The sequence below is a fragment of the Aethalodelphis obliquidens genome, unplaced genomic scaffold, assembly GCF_003676395.1.
Source record: "Aethalodelphis obliquidens isolate GAN/ISIS:26980383/991018 unplaced genomic scaffold, ASM367639v1 scaffold26, whole genome shotgun sequence".
Taxonomy (NCBI): Eukaryota; Metazoa; Chordata; class Mammalia; order Artiodactyla; family Delphinidae; genus Aethalodelphis; species Aethalodelphis obliquidens.
Genome location: NW_020837970.1, coordinates 23,961,707 through 23,975,714, shown reverse-complemented (window position 1 = coordinate 23,975,714; position 14,008 = coordinate 23,961,707). Strand labels below are relative to the sequence as shown.

Sequence of the window (14,008 nt, the reverse complement as noted above, 5' to 3'; positions counted from 1 at the left end):
AAATGCCAGGAAGTTTTGCGGGGCTTTTAAACAGATGCCATCCATTGCAGCAAATGGAGCCACCGCTAACTACCTTTGAAGGGTCCAGCTCACACGTTTGTTACTTATCACCCCAGGACCGCTGATGCTATAGGTATTACCTCCTGAGAGCGGTTTACTAACTTGCCCAGAGTTCCACAGCGAGGAGGTAGCAGAACCTGAGCTGGACTCCAGCACTGGCTCAGCTCACACCTGGACTCTGATGAGAAGACCAAGACTTTATGCTTTAAAATAGGTGATTTGTTTCTTTAACCACTGAGAGCAGTGCATCAGAATCACTTGGTAGGCTCCACCCCCAGAGCTTCCGGTTTAAGTCTGGGTGGCCAAGCATGTGGGGGGCCAACAGGTTCCCAGGTGATGCTGATGCTGCTGGAACCAGGACCATGCTTTGAGAATCGTTGCTTCGGCTGAAGGTTGGGGGTTCCAAGAGGAGCAGGGGTCCAAGTTTGGCAGATGATCCCTGGTGTTTTTACATTTTCCTTTTATACCTGAGGTTCCTGGTTGGGGTTTTCCGACATTATTTTGCCACCCTCTGGTGAGAATAGCAGCCATCAGCTAAACAGACAAGGCTCCCTGATGATATTGCAAGAGTCATCAGAGGCATAATCAATTGCTATCAGACGGGCAGGAAACAATTCAGAAGCCCAGGGGATTGCTGACCAGCCTTCAGAGACTGCCTCACCATCCTTCATTTATATTGGACATTTATAGCGGACAGCTGTGGGAAACAAGGCAGATTCAGAGAATGTGGAATTTTAGAGCAGAGACAGGCCTTTATAAGATTCCATCTGCAATTCGTCTTTCTCCCATTATTAGAGTTGGGGAAACTGAAACCTTCTCCAAACCACACAATCACTATTAACAAACATCTTAGATTCCCCATTGCCTGTGAATTGGCCAGAATTCTGTGTACTCATATCCTGCTCTGTTACATTCCTTTACAGTTGCTAACATGCTACTCATTTGTATGCCAGGTGTTCCTGGCAGAAAAGCCAGAACTTCTACAAAGAGGGCTGTATTTTCAGTTCTGGGAGTCCCTCCTCTCACAGATGATAAACAGAAGCAACAACCTGGCTAGAGTATTCCCTTAGCAAATCCTTTGTGATAGCTATTGCCATTGCCCTAAGTGAGGCCCTGTCTCTCTTGAGCTATTACAACAATGCTGTGAAGAGGGCATGGCATACAAGTTACAGATGAGAAACCCCCAGCTCAGAGAGGCAAAGTGACCTGCCCAATGCCATCCAGCTGGGAAGGGGCAAAGCGTGACTCTCACCTCCTTCTCTGATTCCAAATCGTGCTTCTGCTGCTTCCAGCTGTTGAGTGTGAAAAAGACAGTGTATGTGTTTGTTGAGGGGAGAGTGGACAGAGGGAGAAGAAAGAAGCATTGATTACCTACTCTGCGCCCAGGATTGTGTTGGATGCTTTACATTTACTGAATATAATTATTCCATGAACACCTCTTAAGTCTGTAGAGTTTGGCATTATTATCCCATTTCACAGATGAAGAAATAATCTCAGAAAAGGTGACTTGCCCAAGGGCATGCAGCTGGTGATTTAAATCTGGGTCCTGGCTGTCTTGTTTTTGTTTTTGTGGTACGCGGGCCTCTCACTGCTGTGGCCTCTCCCGTTGCGGAGCACAGGCTCTGGACGCGCAGGCTCAGCGTCCACGGCTCACGGGCCCAGCTGCTCCGCGGCATGTGGGATCTTCCCGGACCGGGGCACGAACACGTGTCCCCTGCATCGGCAGGCGGACTCTCAACCACTGCGCCACCAGGGAAGGCCGGTCCTGGCTGTCTTGATCACACTGTCTAGGGGCAGGGGAACATATGGTTACCGCTGTTTAAAGGGGGCCAACTCCTAGGCAGTTGCAGTCTTTGTAAATGATGTAACATCAGAAGGTAGCAACAAGGGGTAGTTTGGGGATTCCTGGCACTTTGCAAAATTTGGAAGAAAAACAGGAGGGATAAATACTACAAAATGCCCAAGGAGTAAACTTGATAGGAGTTAAAGGGTCGGTAAATATAATAAAACATTGATTTCTTTCCTTCTTTTCAAGGTCCTTCCTCATTGACTAGCTATTCTTTGTGTTGAAATGTCATTGATCTGCAAGTTGTTAGTCTAGGACTTAGAATCTAAGTGGATCTTGATGGCAGAGATAAGGTGTTCTGGGCCCAAGGCCTGGGCGGGAATATCTACAGTAAATCTTCCCTCTAGCAGCCCCACGTGCCCAGTGAGTCACTCTCTTGTCCTACACTCATATCTTTTGCTAACCTACCTCTAACTTTATATCAGCTTCACACCACCTCCTAGTAGGACCTGCTAGCTATCTTGGCTCATCTGAGTCTTCTCTATTTTAGGGGCAATTTAAACCTCATTCCTCCTGAAGTCTTATCTTTGCTTAGAGAGCACTTATCTTGGCCGCTCCCCTGATACAGCTGCTGTTTATATTCTGTGAGCTGTTCCTTGGTCAACCTCATCGCATACACACAAGACACCTCACAATCCCTTTTTTAAATCTGGCCTATATTCTAGCGCTGAACAGCTTGTCTTGTAACTTTCCTGTATCTCCAGCACTTTACATGTAGTAGATTCTTCATGAATATTTGGTGGATGAATGAATACATAGCCTGGGGCTATCTTTTTTGAAGGAGGGAAATTATTTCCTCTTGAATACTAAGATTCAGGAGGGCTGGCACCACGTTTTAATTGGTTCTATCCCCAGGCTCTAGGACAAGGTCTTAGTAAATATTGAATCAACATTCTTTAAAAGAATACATTTTCTGGACCTGTTTACACATTGATTCAAGTAGCTCCCCAAATGTTCTGACTTGGAATAGATTTTCCTCCTGGAGGACTGAGTGACCAAGCCCTTTCTTTTTTTTTTTTTTTTTTTTTTTTTTGTGGCCGCATTGCATGGCATGCGGGATCTTAGTTCCTGGACCAGGGATTGAACCTGTTACCCCCTGCAGTGGAAGCACAGAGTCCTAACCACCGGACCACCAGGGGATTTCTGACCAAGCCCTTTCATACAGAGCAAACAGAATGAACCCACCTTCTCCCTTCATGAACCACCTCTTTTGACCTGTTCTAGACCCTTCCCCAGAAGCTACTCTGGATGTGGGAAGTTCCCGGATGGCCTAGAATGAGACCCCAACCTGATGGTGACTGTCCGGTTGAGGGGGGGAGGGGTCAGTCTCCCCCACAAACCTGTTTCTCCTGCAGGCTGCCCCATCCATCCTTTCAAGTGCCTTTAAAATCCTTGGAGGCATCCTCGGTTCCTCTCTTCTCCTCACACTCCACACTTGGTTCATTAGCACAGCCTGTTATGTCTAGAATCCAACCACTCTGTAGCACTCTATCACTATCTTGTGGTCCAAGTCCCCCTCACCTCTCTCCTGGATTACTGTGGTAGATTACATCATGACACGACTAAGCCAGTTCATCGCAACTGGGTTCAGTGTTGCTGTAGATCTCAGTAATCTCCAGTAATGAGTGGTAGATGAGCGTACCTTGCTACTAGCAGGGGGCACTGAGGCAATGCAAGCCAGTTTTAGCCTGAATTCTGTGCCACGGACCATCACTGATTAGCAAGCAGGTCCTCGAGTTATATGACCTCCTCTGTGAGCTCAATGAAGGCCCAGATATATGTCCTGGGTGTTCCAAAAAGCTTCCTTCTTGAAAAGATTAAGTCCAAGGCAGAAGCAACAATATTTGAGGAACAAGCTTCAATTCAGGGTCAGGCGATGGCATCCTCACTCAGCAGCTTGAACCCCAGACCAGACGAATTCCTAAGACCTAGAGCCCATTGGAGCTCACTAGATTCTTATGCCTTGCGGTGCAAGAGCAGAGGCACATGGACAGCACATCGCACATCTGGAACACTGCCTGTTTGACTGATGGACAATTATTTTGGCCATCAGGTTGCTAATGAACAGACTCTCTGCTGAAATGGCATTAAGACAATTTAAGCACTTGCAGAAGTGCCTCTGGAGTGTGGCTTCCGGGTAAAGTCCCTGCTGCCTCCACGGGAGCAGCTCTCAAAGTGTGGTCCCTGGGACCTTTTCAGAGGGTCTGTGAGATCAGCACTATTATTATTTTCATAATAATACTAGGACATTATTTTTGTTTTTCACTCTCATTTTCTCCCAAGCACAGAGGGGAGTTTTCCGGGAGTTTTCCAGAATTTACATGTGTAGTATTGCCACAGGTTGAAGGAAGAATCAGATATGAGAATGCAGCTGTCTTCTGTTAAGCCAGACTTTTTTTAAAAATACTTATAAGTAACTTTTCTTTTTTTAAAATTAATTAATTTATTTTTTGGCTGCATTGGGTCTTTGTTGCTGCGCACGGGCTCTCTCCAGTTGCAGGGAGCGGGGGCTACTCTTCGTTGCGGTGCGCAGGCTTCTCATTGAGGCAGCTTCTCTTGTTGCGGAGCACAGGCTCTAGGCGCGCGGGCTTCAGTAGTTGTGGCACATGGGCTCAGTAGTTGTGACTCACGGGCTCTAGAGCACAGGCTCAGTAGTTGTGGCGCATAGGCTTAGTTGCTCTGTGGCATGTGGGATCTTCCCGGAGCAGGGCTCAAACCCATGTCCCCTGTATTGGCAGGCGGATTCTTAACCACTGCACCACCAGGGAAGTCCAAGCCAGACTTTAAAGATATTTACAAACATGTACAGTGGTTTCTCAGGATCTGTGGAAGATTGCTTCCAGGACCTGCCCTCATACCAAAATCTGAGTCCCATAGTCGGCCCTCCATATCCACGGGTTCCGCAGAGGAGGGCTGACTGTAAAACAATGCCACTTTTCTCACTAAATATTTTTTGTTTTCAAATATATCATTTTTTCAGGACTTGTCCCTGTTGCATCTACTCACCTCTGCTGTGAAAGCATCTATACACACAAATGGGCCTGGAAGTGTTCCAGTAAAGCTTTACTTATGGACACTGAAATTTGAATTTCATGTCTCACAAAGTATTATTCTTCTGATTTTAAAAAAATGTAAAAGCAATTCTTAGTTCACAGGCTGTCCAAAAATAGATGGTGGGCCAGATTTGACCCCCGGGTTGCAATTTGCCAACCCCTCCCTGTTCTAGGGGGTTCAAACCAATAACACACACATATACATCATGTTAGTTCAACTGAAATGTTCAGACAATATAACAGCTTTCTCATTGTTTCTGCAAATGACCCCTGAAGGCTATTCTCAACACGGCAGCCACACTGATCCCTCTTTGCTCTAAAGCCACCAGTGACTTATCTTATTCAGCAGAGAAGCCAAAGTCCTTCCCATGGCTTGGAAGACCCTATATGATCTGCTGCCCCATCCCTCTGACTCAACTCCTTCTTCTCTCCCTCTCATTCTGCTCTAGCCTGTTCCTTGAAAAAGCCTGCTCTTTCCTCAGGGCCTTTGCACTTGCTGTTCCCTCTGCCTGGAATGTCCTTCCCGCAAATAGCCAATTAATTCACTCAAATGTCTGCTCAAATATCACTTCTCAGTGAAGTCTTTGTTTTCTTTTTTTTTAATAACAGTTTTATTAATATAATTCATATGCCATGCAATTCACCCATGACAATTCAGTATACAAATTCAGTGGGTTTTAGCGTATTTACAGAGTTGTGCAACCTTCACCATGATCAGCTACAGAACATTTTTCATCACTCCAAGCAGAAACCCCAGACCTATTAGCAGGCACTCCCCATTTCTCCCCAGTTTGCTCAACCCTCCCACCAATCTACTTTCTGTCTTCATGTATTTGCTTATTATGGACATTTCAAGGAATTAGAATTCCATTAAATGGAATCAGACATATGCTCTATTGTGATTGAATTCCTTCACTAAGCTTAATGTTTTCAAGATTCATCCATGTTGTAGCATGTTTCTGTACCTCATTCCTTTTTAGGGTTGAATAATATTCCATTGTATGGAGACACTACAATTTATATATCCACTCATCAATTAGTGAACATTTGGGCTGTTTCACTTTTTGGCTATTAGGAATAATGCTCCTATGAACATGCATGTACAAGTTTTTGTGTGGACATGTGTTTTCATTTCTCTTGGGTAGATACCTAGGAGGGAATTGCTGGGTCATATGGTAACTCTGTTTAACCTTCTGAGAAAATGCCAGACTGTTTTCCAAAGTGGCTGCACCATTTTACATTCCCACCAGCAGTGTTATCGGGATTCCAATTTCCCACATCTTCTCCAACACTTGTTATTACCTGTCTTTGTGATTACAGACATCCTAGAGGGGGGTGATGAAGTGGTACCTCATGGTTTTGATTTGCATTTTCCTGAAGGCTAACGTAAAGGAAGCCTTTTCTTGATCATCCTATTTTAAATGTCAACCCCTCCTCCCTTCTCTACCCCCTCCCCCACTTCCCTGCTTCATTTTTCTATAGCACTTATTTCACTTATTCATTTGTTGTCTCTCTCCTCCCTCAGGGGATAAACTCCAGGAGCGCATGATTTTTGTCTGTTCTGTGCTCTGCTATATCCTCAATGCCTGTAGAAGCTCTGTCCAATGGAAATAGAGTGCGATCCATGTACGTAATGTTAAACTTTCTAGTAGCCAAAAAAAAGTGAAAAAAGAAGGAGGAAACAGATGAAGTTCATTTTAATAATATTTTTATTTAACCAGATATATCTAAAACATTGTTATTTCAACAAGTAATCAATATAACAAATTACTAAGGGGATATTTTACATTCTTTTGTTCAGTCTAAGCCTTTGGAACCAGGTGTGCATTTCACACCCTTCTCAGTTTGAACTTGCCACATTTCAAGTGCTTAATAGCCACACATGGTCAGTGGCTTCAGCACTGAACGTGGGCCTAGAACATTCATTTTGTGAGTGTATGAACAACTCCCTCTTAGAGACGGTTTGATTAGTCACTGCCCTGGGGAGGAGGACTTTCATAAACATATTTACGTGAGGTCTTGCATGTAAGTGGTAAGCCTGGGCTTGGGTTTCCAATCCCTGCTTGCTCACTGCGACCTTGGGCAAGTCATTGTCCCTCTCCGAGCATCAATTTCTTCAGCTGTGAAATAAACTTTATGGTCCCTTCCAAGCTTTCAGCATCAGAGAGGGAGGCGAGAGTGTTGCCTGTGGGGTAAAAATGATGCTCAAATGCCTTAGATTCCATACTTTTTGAAGTCAGGTGGCTTTCACCGTCACTGGGAGGGGGGCTAAATCACGCAGAAAGATGGTTCTGGAAGACCTCTTGGAGAGCCCTGGTGAGCTGGGGGTTTTTGTGACCGTAAAGAGGCCCTGGGATCATGATTTACACAAAAAGAACAAAGGAATCTGTCTGGGAACACCTCACCCCCCGCCAAGCCCCATCACCCTAACATAAACTGTCTCCTAGAACTATCTGTACAGCTCCCCAGCTGCCTGTGCATTCCTCAAAGGCAGGCCCTGAATCATTGAATATTCATTTCTGTGTTTGGAGGATTATTTGGAAGTCTGTGTAGGGAGGATTCTGATTTAGTTCATTTCCCTGCATCTTTTTGATTAATCCAGAAAAATGGGGGATTCAACAGGTGTTTTGCCAATATGTTAGCTTCTGCTTGCTCAAGCATTTTTTAAGATGTTATAAGGTGTCATATTAATCATAAAATCTTCAGAACCCTCTGTGGGGTGAGACTGGGGACCAGGTTTGCCTGGGGATCGTTCCTTTCAGCTCCTCTGTCCACTGTGGGGACTGTGGGAATTGGCTTTCAAAAGCCCATGCCATTAACTGCGCAGCCCACAGGCTGGATTTCTCTAGGGGAAGGGCTGTGCTGGGAGTCATGATCTGCTTTCAGGGAAGGCTTGTCACTGTTTATGTAGCTTCTCTGAACTTAACCTATAGACTTGGGCAGATCGAGCAAAGCCAGGCCCCACAGTGTAAGCAAATAGGAATAGATCAGGTCAATTTGATTCGATCAGCATCCCTGGTTTGCATTTCCAGGCTTTACTTCTGGAGAAGTAAGATACTACTCCCAAAACAGGCCTCAGGGGGACAAATCTTTTGAGCAGAGTCCCTTAAAAAAATAATGCACTTGTGAGTAAATGCATCGTATGTGAGATGGTTCCCCATTACCTCCCAGGACAGAGTCCATGCTGCTTCCTGTGATAGGCGTGGGAGGGTCTGGACCCTGCCTCTTCCTCCAGCCTCTCACCACCTGGCCCTTTGGGCTCTAACCCTTGCATTTCCCACATACCTCATGGATTGTCATTCATCTCCAGGCCTTGGCTTATGGTGTCCCTTCTGCCTGGCACCCCTTTGCCTTCCCTTCTTTCTGTCTAAAAATTGGCCTCCCTTAGGTCTTGTCTGCTTATAGTGATCTGTCCACTTTGAACCCCCAGTTCCTGAGATACCCCAGGTTTGGAGCACCCACAGACCCTGGAATCTGTATTGCCGCGCGTGTTACACTGGGTTGGGATCAACTGTTTGAATATTGACCCTCTAGACCAATGTTCTTCATGGAAGGGATAATGCTTCCCAAGGAATGCTTTGAACTGTATGGGATATTTCAGTGGATGCAGTTACAGGAGGGTGCTATTTCCATGTGGTGGACAGGGGCCTGGGGATGCTGGCTCTCCTGCAATGTAGCGACAGTCCTGCCCAGCGGAGAATGTTTCTTGTCCCACAGGACTTTAAGAAGTCCAACCAAATGCTCCTGTAGGTAACACACCCTGTAATTAACCGAGCTTGGAAACTAGTAATTTTACAAATAAACTCAATTTTTTTTTGGTGTGGTTTTAACATATGCTGACTTTTCCAGGAACGCAACTACTGTGTAAATCAAGGGAAGACCAAGTTTTGCTTTGCTCAAGAGCTTTAGCAAGGACTTATCACCATTTTGGAAAATCACACCTGTAATGGCAACATGACTCATGATAGAGAAAGAAGAAATTCACCCAGATACCTGCTGGCAAATCTAATTGTTTGAGGATTTTGCTTGACCATGGGATGAGTCCCCATACGACACACCTGGATCCGTCTGCATGTGTTGATGTCGCGGTCGCCGTGTTTCATGGTATACAAAAGTCTACTTTTTTTTTTTTTTTTTTTTGCGGTACGCGGGCCTCTCACTGCTGTGGCCTCTCCCGTTGCGGAGCACAGGCTCTGGACGCGCAGGCTCAGCAGCCATGGCTCACGGGCCTAGCCGCTCCGCGGCGTGTGGGATCTTCCCGGACCGGGGCACGAACCCGTGTCCCCTGCATCGGCAGGTGGACTCTCAACCACTGCTCCACCAGGGAAGCCCAAAATTCTACTTTTGAAGCTCTTACTTTCAAATGCCAAAAATAAAGTATTGCCTGAATATCGTCTTACATCCCTTAAATCCAGATTTCTTTGTCCTAAGTAGGTGCAAGCACGTGACTACTTTATTACGTCTCTGGTGTATTAGGCCTAAGCATTTAGAGATTGAAACACATTTTATTCTAATGCTCCTTTTATTTCCCTTTTATATTCATTATATTATATTGATTTTGTCTTTTCATTACATGTATAAGTAGGTTATAATATCCATGAATTTAAAGCGGAGGATATTCAAAATATTTATTAAAGGGCGTGGGGGGATCCTAGCTGACAGTGTTGAGAACCACGCTGAAGCCTTAGAGGGCAGGGACTTCACCTCCCCTGTGTCACTGCTTCCTCCCTTGTACCTAGCACAGGCCTGGAATACACTAGCTGCACAGAGAATCTTTTCTGAATGATGAAGGGGTTGAGGGTGACCCCTTGGCTGAGATGGGGAACAGAGGAGGGAGGGAAGTTTAGTGGGGAGAGTGATGAGTTCAGTTTTCAATGTAGAAGCTTGGCGAGCCCTGGAACTTCGAGGGGCAGTGGCTGTGCAGAATTGCTCTCCAAATGCCACTGAAGAGGGGGAAGTACAGTCAGAGAGTCAGTCGGTTCATCTGTTTGGTCAGTAAACATTGTGAGTGGCTCTGTGTGGGATGGACAGATCAGCAGGGGCTGAGAGGCTCACAGTACAGGTGTGTGTCTCCTCTTGTGGAGGAGACACACACCTGTACTTTCTATTTCCTAGATGGGATTTCCTAGATGGGATGCTGCCTGATTCACGAATCGTTGAATAGAGTCAATTAGATTTTCAAATTTCCCCAGTTGAATTTTGTATTTTGGCACCATGATTAGAGCTTGGAATTTTCAGCCCTGCTCCCCATTCTCTCGGGAAGAGAGAAGGGCTGGAAATGGAATCAATGATCCATCATGCCTATGTGAGGACGCCTCCATACAAAACTCCATACAAGAGTTTCCAGGTTGGTGAACACATCTGTGTACTGGGAGGATGATGCACCCCAAATCCACAGGGTCAGAAGCTCCTGTGCTCGGGACCCCTCCAGACCTTACCCTGTGTGTCTCTTCATCTGGCTGTTCATCTGTATCCTTTATCATATCCTTTAATAAACTAGTAGATGCATGTAAATATATTCCAGAGTTCTGTGAAGCCACTCCAGAAAATTAATCAAAACTGAGGAGAAGGTCATAGTAGCTTCACATTTAAAGCCCATGGGTCAGAAGCACAGGTGACAACCTGGACTTGCAACTGTCATCTGAAGTGGGGTGGGAGCAATCTTGTAGGACTGAGCCCTTAACTTGTGGGATCTGACACTGTCTCGAGGTATATAGTGTCAGAATTGAGTTAAATTGTAGGACACCCAGCTGGTTTCACAGAGAATTGCTTGGTGGGGAACGCCCTCCCACACACATTTGGTGACTGGAAGTGTCAGAAGTGTTGTGAGTGTGGCAGTAGTGTTAGAGTTAGGAAAGACACAGGAGGAAAAGAACCAAGGTTTTTCCAATACACATGGATAAATCTTGAAAACATTATTTAATTTCTAAGTGAAAGAAGCCAATCACAAGAGAGCACAAATTGTATGATTCCATTTGTATGAAATGCCCAGTGTAGGCAAAGACATAGAGACATAAAATAGATTGGTGGTTGCCAGGGTCTGGGGTGGTAGGGGGATGAGGAGTAGCCAAGGGAGCAAGCCATGAGGAAGAGCATTCCAGGCACTGGGAACAGCAAGTGCAAAGGCCCTGAGCTGGGACAAAGTGTGGTCTGATCAAAGAACAGCAAGGAGGCACATATCTAAAAGAGAGTGATGAAGGGGAAAGTGGTGGGAGATGAGAAAAGAGAGGGGGCAGTGAAACTGAGCAGGACCCTGTGGGGCCCCTGGGCACGGAAGACTTTCTGCGTCCCCCATTGCTTGTTTGTACAGAACAGACTCCAGCCTCCATGACCTTCCCTGAGTTCCAAAGGGCAGATTCAGACAGTTGCTAATCAGGGAAGGAAGGGGATGCAGTGACAAGGGAGGAGGAGCCAAGAAACAATAGTGCAGCCTTGGGGCAGGTCCTGGTTCTGCCTCAAGGGATACACATAACAACATGTTTGAGCTCTTCATAGAACTAAAACACAACAAATGGCAGATGTCAGCATTCTTCATACCAGAGAAGACCACCTGAGTCCAGAGTAAAGGAACCAGAGAAACTCATCAAAAGTTTACCTGAGGGACTTCTCTGGTGGTCCAGTGGTTAAGACTCCAGGCTTCTACTGCAGGGGGCGTGGGGTTGATCCCTGGTTGGGGAACTAAGATCCCGCATGCTGCATGGCCAAAAAAAAAAAATTACCTGAGACCAGATTAAAGGAATGCAGGCCCTGCACACACCCTAATCTTATCAGCAACCCCACCCTTGAACCATTGCTTATAAAACTCCTCACCAAATCTTCCCAGGTTGGGACACAGTTTTCAGGGACAGGAACATGCTGTGTTGCCCTTTGCCTGGCAAACCAATAAAGATATTCTTTTCTACTTCACCCAAAACTCTGTCTCTGAGATTCGATTTGGCACCAGTGAACAGAGGCTGAGTTGTTGGCATCAGTAGTAAGACCAGACTGTGTAGGGCCTTGTGGGCCACTGTCAGAGTGTTGGCTTTTACTTGGATGGAGACGAGATAACACTGGCTATTTTGAGCCAGTGGAGGATGTATTTGTCTTATGTTTTAACAGAATCCCTAAGGCAGGAGATGGACTGTAAGAAGGCAATGGTGGAAGCAGGGAGATGGGTTTGGAGGCTACTGTGTTGATTCAGGCAAGAGACGATTTTGGCTTGGACCAGGATGGGAGCAGTGGAGGTGGGAAGAAGTGTCCAATTCTGGATCTATCTGGAAAATAGAGCTCACCTTCAAGTCTTGTGGTCTGAGCAACTGGGAGATCGCAGCTGGATTTTATCAAGTGAGGGAAGACTGTGGGAGGAAGTAGTTTCCCTGCTAGTCTCTGCTCACGTATAGCAAGAAGTTATAGCAGAGCAAACATTTTAAATTTGATATTTTTTTTCCTGAACACTAAACCATAGACACTGAGACCCTAAAGAGTGTTCATAATGATCACTTTTGAGGGCTGTGTGGTGTTCCATTCAATTCATTTACCCTAAATTACATAACCATTTCCTTGTAATTATCTAGACTGTTTCTGTTTTAATTTTAAAAATTATAGATAATCCTATAATGAATATCTTTGTGCTGATAGCTTTGTCTTTGTGGATCTTTCTTAGAAGATTTCTCAAGGGATTGATTCTCAGGAATGGATTTACTAAGTGAAAGAGTAAAAACACTTAATAGCTCTTGAGACACATTGCTAAACTGTTTTCCACAAAGACTGTGGCAGTTTATAAGGCCAGCCAAAACTTAGAGTGCGGCAGTTTCACCATAAGTTAGATAGTAGAGGACATTAGCATTTCAGTTACACTTTCTAATAAAAGGGGTAAAAGCTTCAAATTTAAAATATCTTTGCATGTACTTGATTATGGTTAAGGTTGGACATTTAAAAAGTTTATTTGTGTTTCTTTGACTGTGAACTGATTATTCAGGTCCTTTGCCCATTTATTTACTAAAGTCTTAATAGTTAGGAAAATAAACTAGGGAAATTCTGTGTAAATAAATTTGTGTTCCTTTTGTAAAAATTTTTTAAAAGCCTTTGGTATGTGAATAATTATATTCCTATTTTGCTGACTGATTGATTTAAAAACTGCCATGTTGATTACAAAAACATTTCTTAGAGTGAAGCACACCTGGATTGTGTTGTGCTGTAGTCACCAATAAGGGCACACCTTCTAGATCCTTCTCCTGAGTGGCAAAGTTTTCCCACCGTCTAGTTCAAACATACCTCGCTGATGGGACCTCTGGCACTACAAAGTGCAAGGGACAGGACAAAGGGGCTTGTCCAGAGGAGAGTGACCTGCATGTTGGAGAAACTCTGGAACATGTATGAGGAGTAGCGGCTGGCAGTTCTGGACTCAGGGAATGGGTCCCAGCTGAGCGGGAGGTAGCTTCTGTCTTCCTGGCGTCCCTCCAGCTGCTCCAGAGTCAGGAAGCACCTTGTTATGGGAGTTAGACTGGGAAACCTCTAAGGTCCTTTCAGTACTGAGAACCCGAGCTTCTGAGAATGACACTTTTCTGCCTCAAAGTCTTTGCTGGCCTTGGTCCCTCCTTATTGCCCCATCTTAGGCTGCTGACCACTTTGACTTCTTCAAGGGCTGATTCAAATGCCATCTCCATAGTGGAATCTTCCCTAATCAACACCCCTCTCCTGCCCAGCCCCACCCCCCAAACTGTTAGAGCACCTGTCACTGGCTGAATTTTTTCTGTGTTTCTCCCTCACTAGACTCCGAGGGCAGGGCTGGGGCTTATTCATTTCCTTGTCCTCACAGTGCACCTGAGAGGGACTCTGCTTAGGAAGCCTTTGTTGAGTTGAATGACCCCCCTCCCCAGGGGAAGCTTAGCAGTTAGGAGAACTGCCATAGTAATTAGGAGGCATCCTAGTACAATGTCGGCATCATCACTTACTAGCTGTACCTCAGTTTCCCCATGGAGCTGTTGTGAATTAAATGGACCTCTTGGAGAAAGTCATTTTGCATTTGTTTTGTAATCACTGAGCAGCAAGTACTCTGAGTCTATATTCC

The 14,008-nt window shown here is 45.3% G+C and overlaps 1 long non-coding RNA gene across 1 annotated transcript; it reads left to right on the top strand.

The window, feature by feature from the left end:
• Positions 1-149: 149 nt before the first annotated feature.
• LOC113629308 (uncharacterized) lies at positions 150-9,169 on the top strand. The gene is made up of 3 exons (XR_003436494.1): positions 150-274; positions 6,485-6,585; positions 8,809-9,169. It is a non-coding gene; the product is annotated as an uncharacterized LOC113629308 (long non-coding RNA).
• Positions 9,170-14,008: the final 4,839 nt, after the last annotated feature.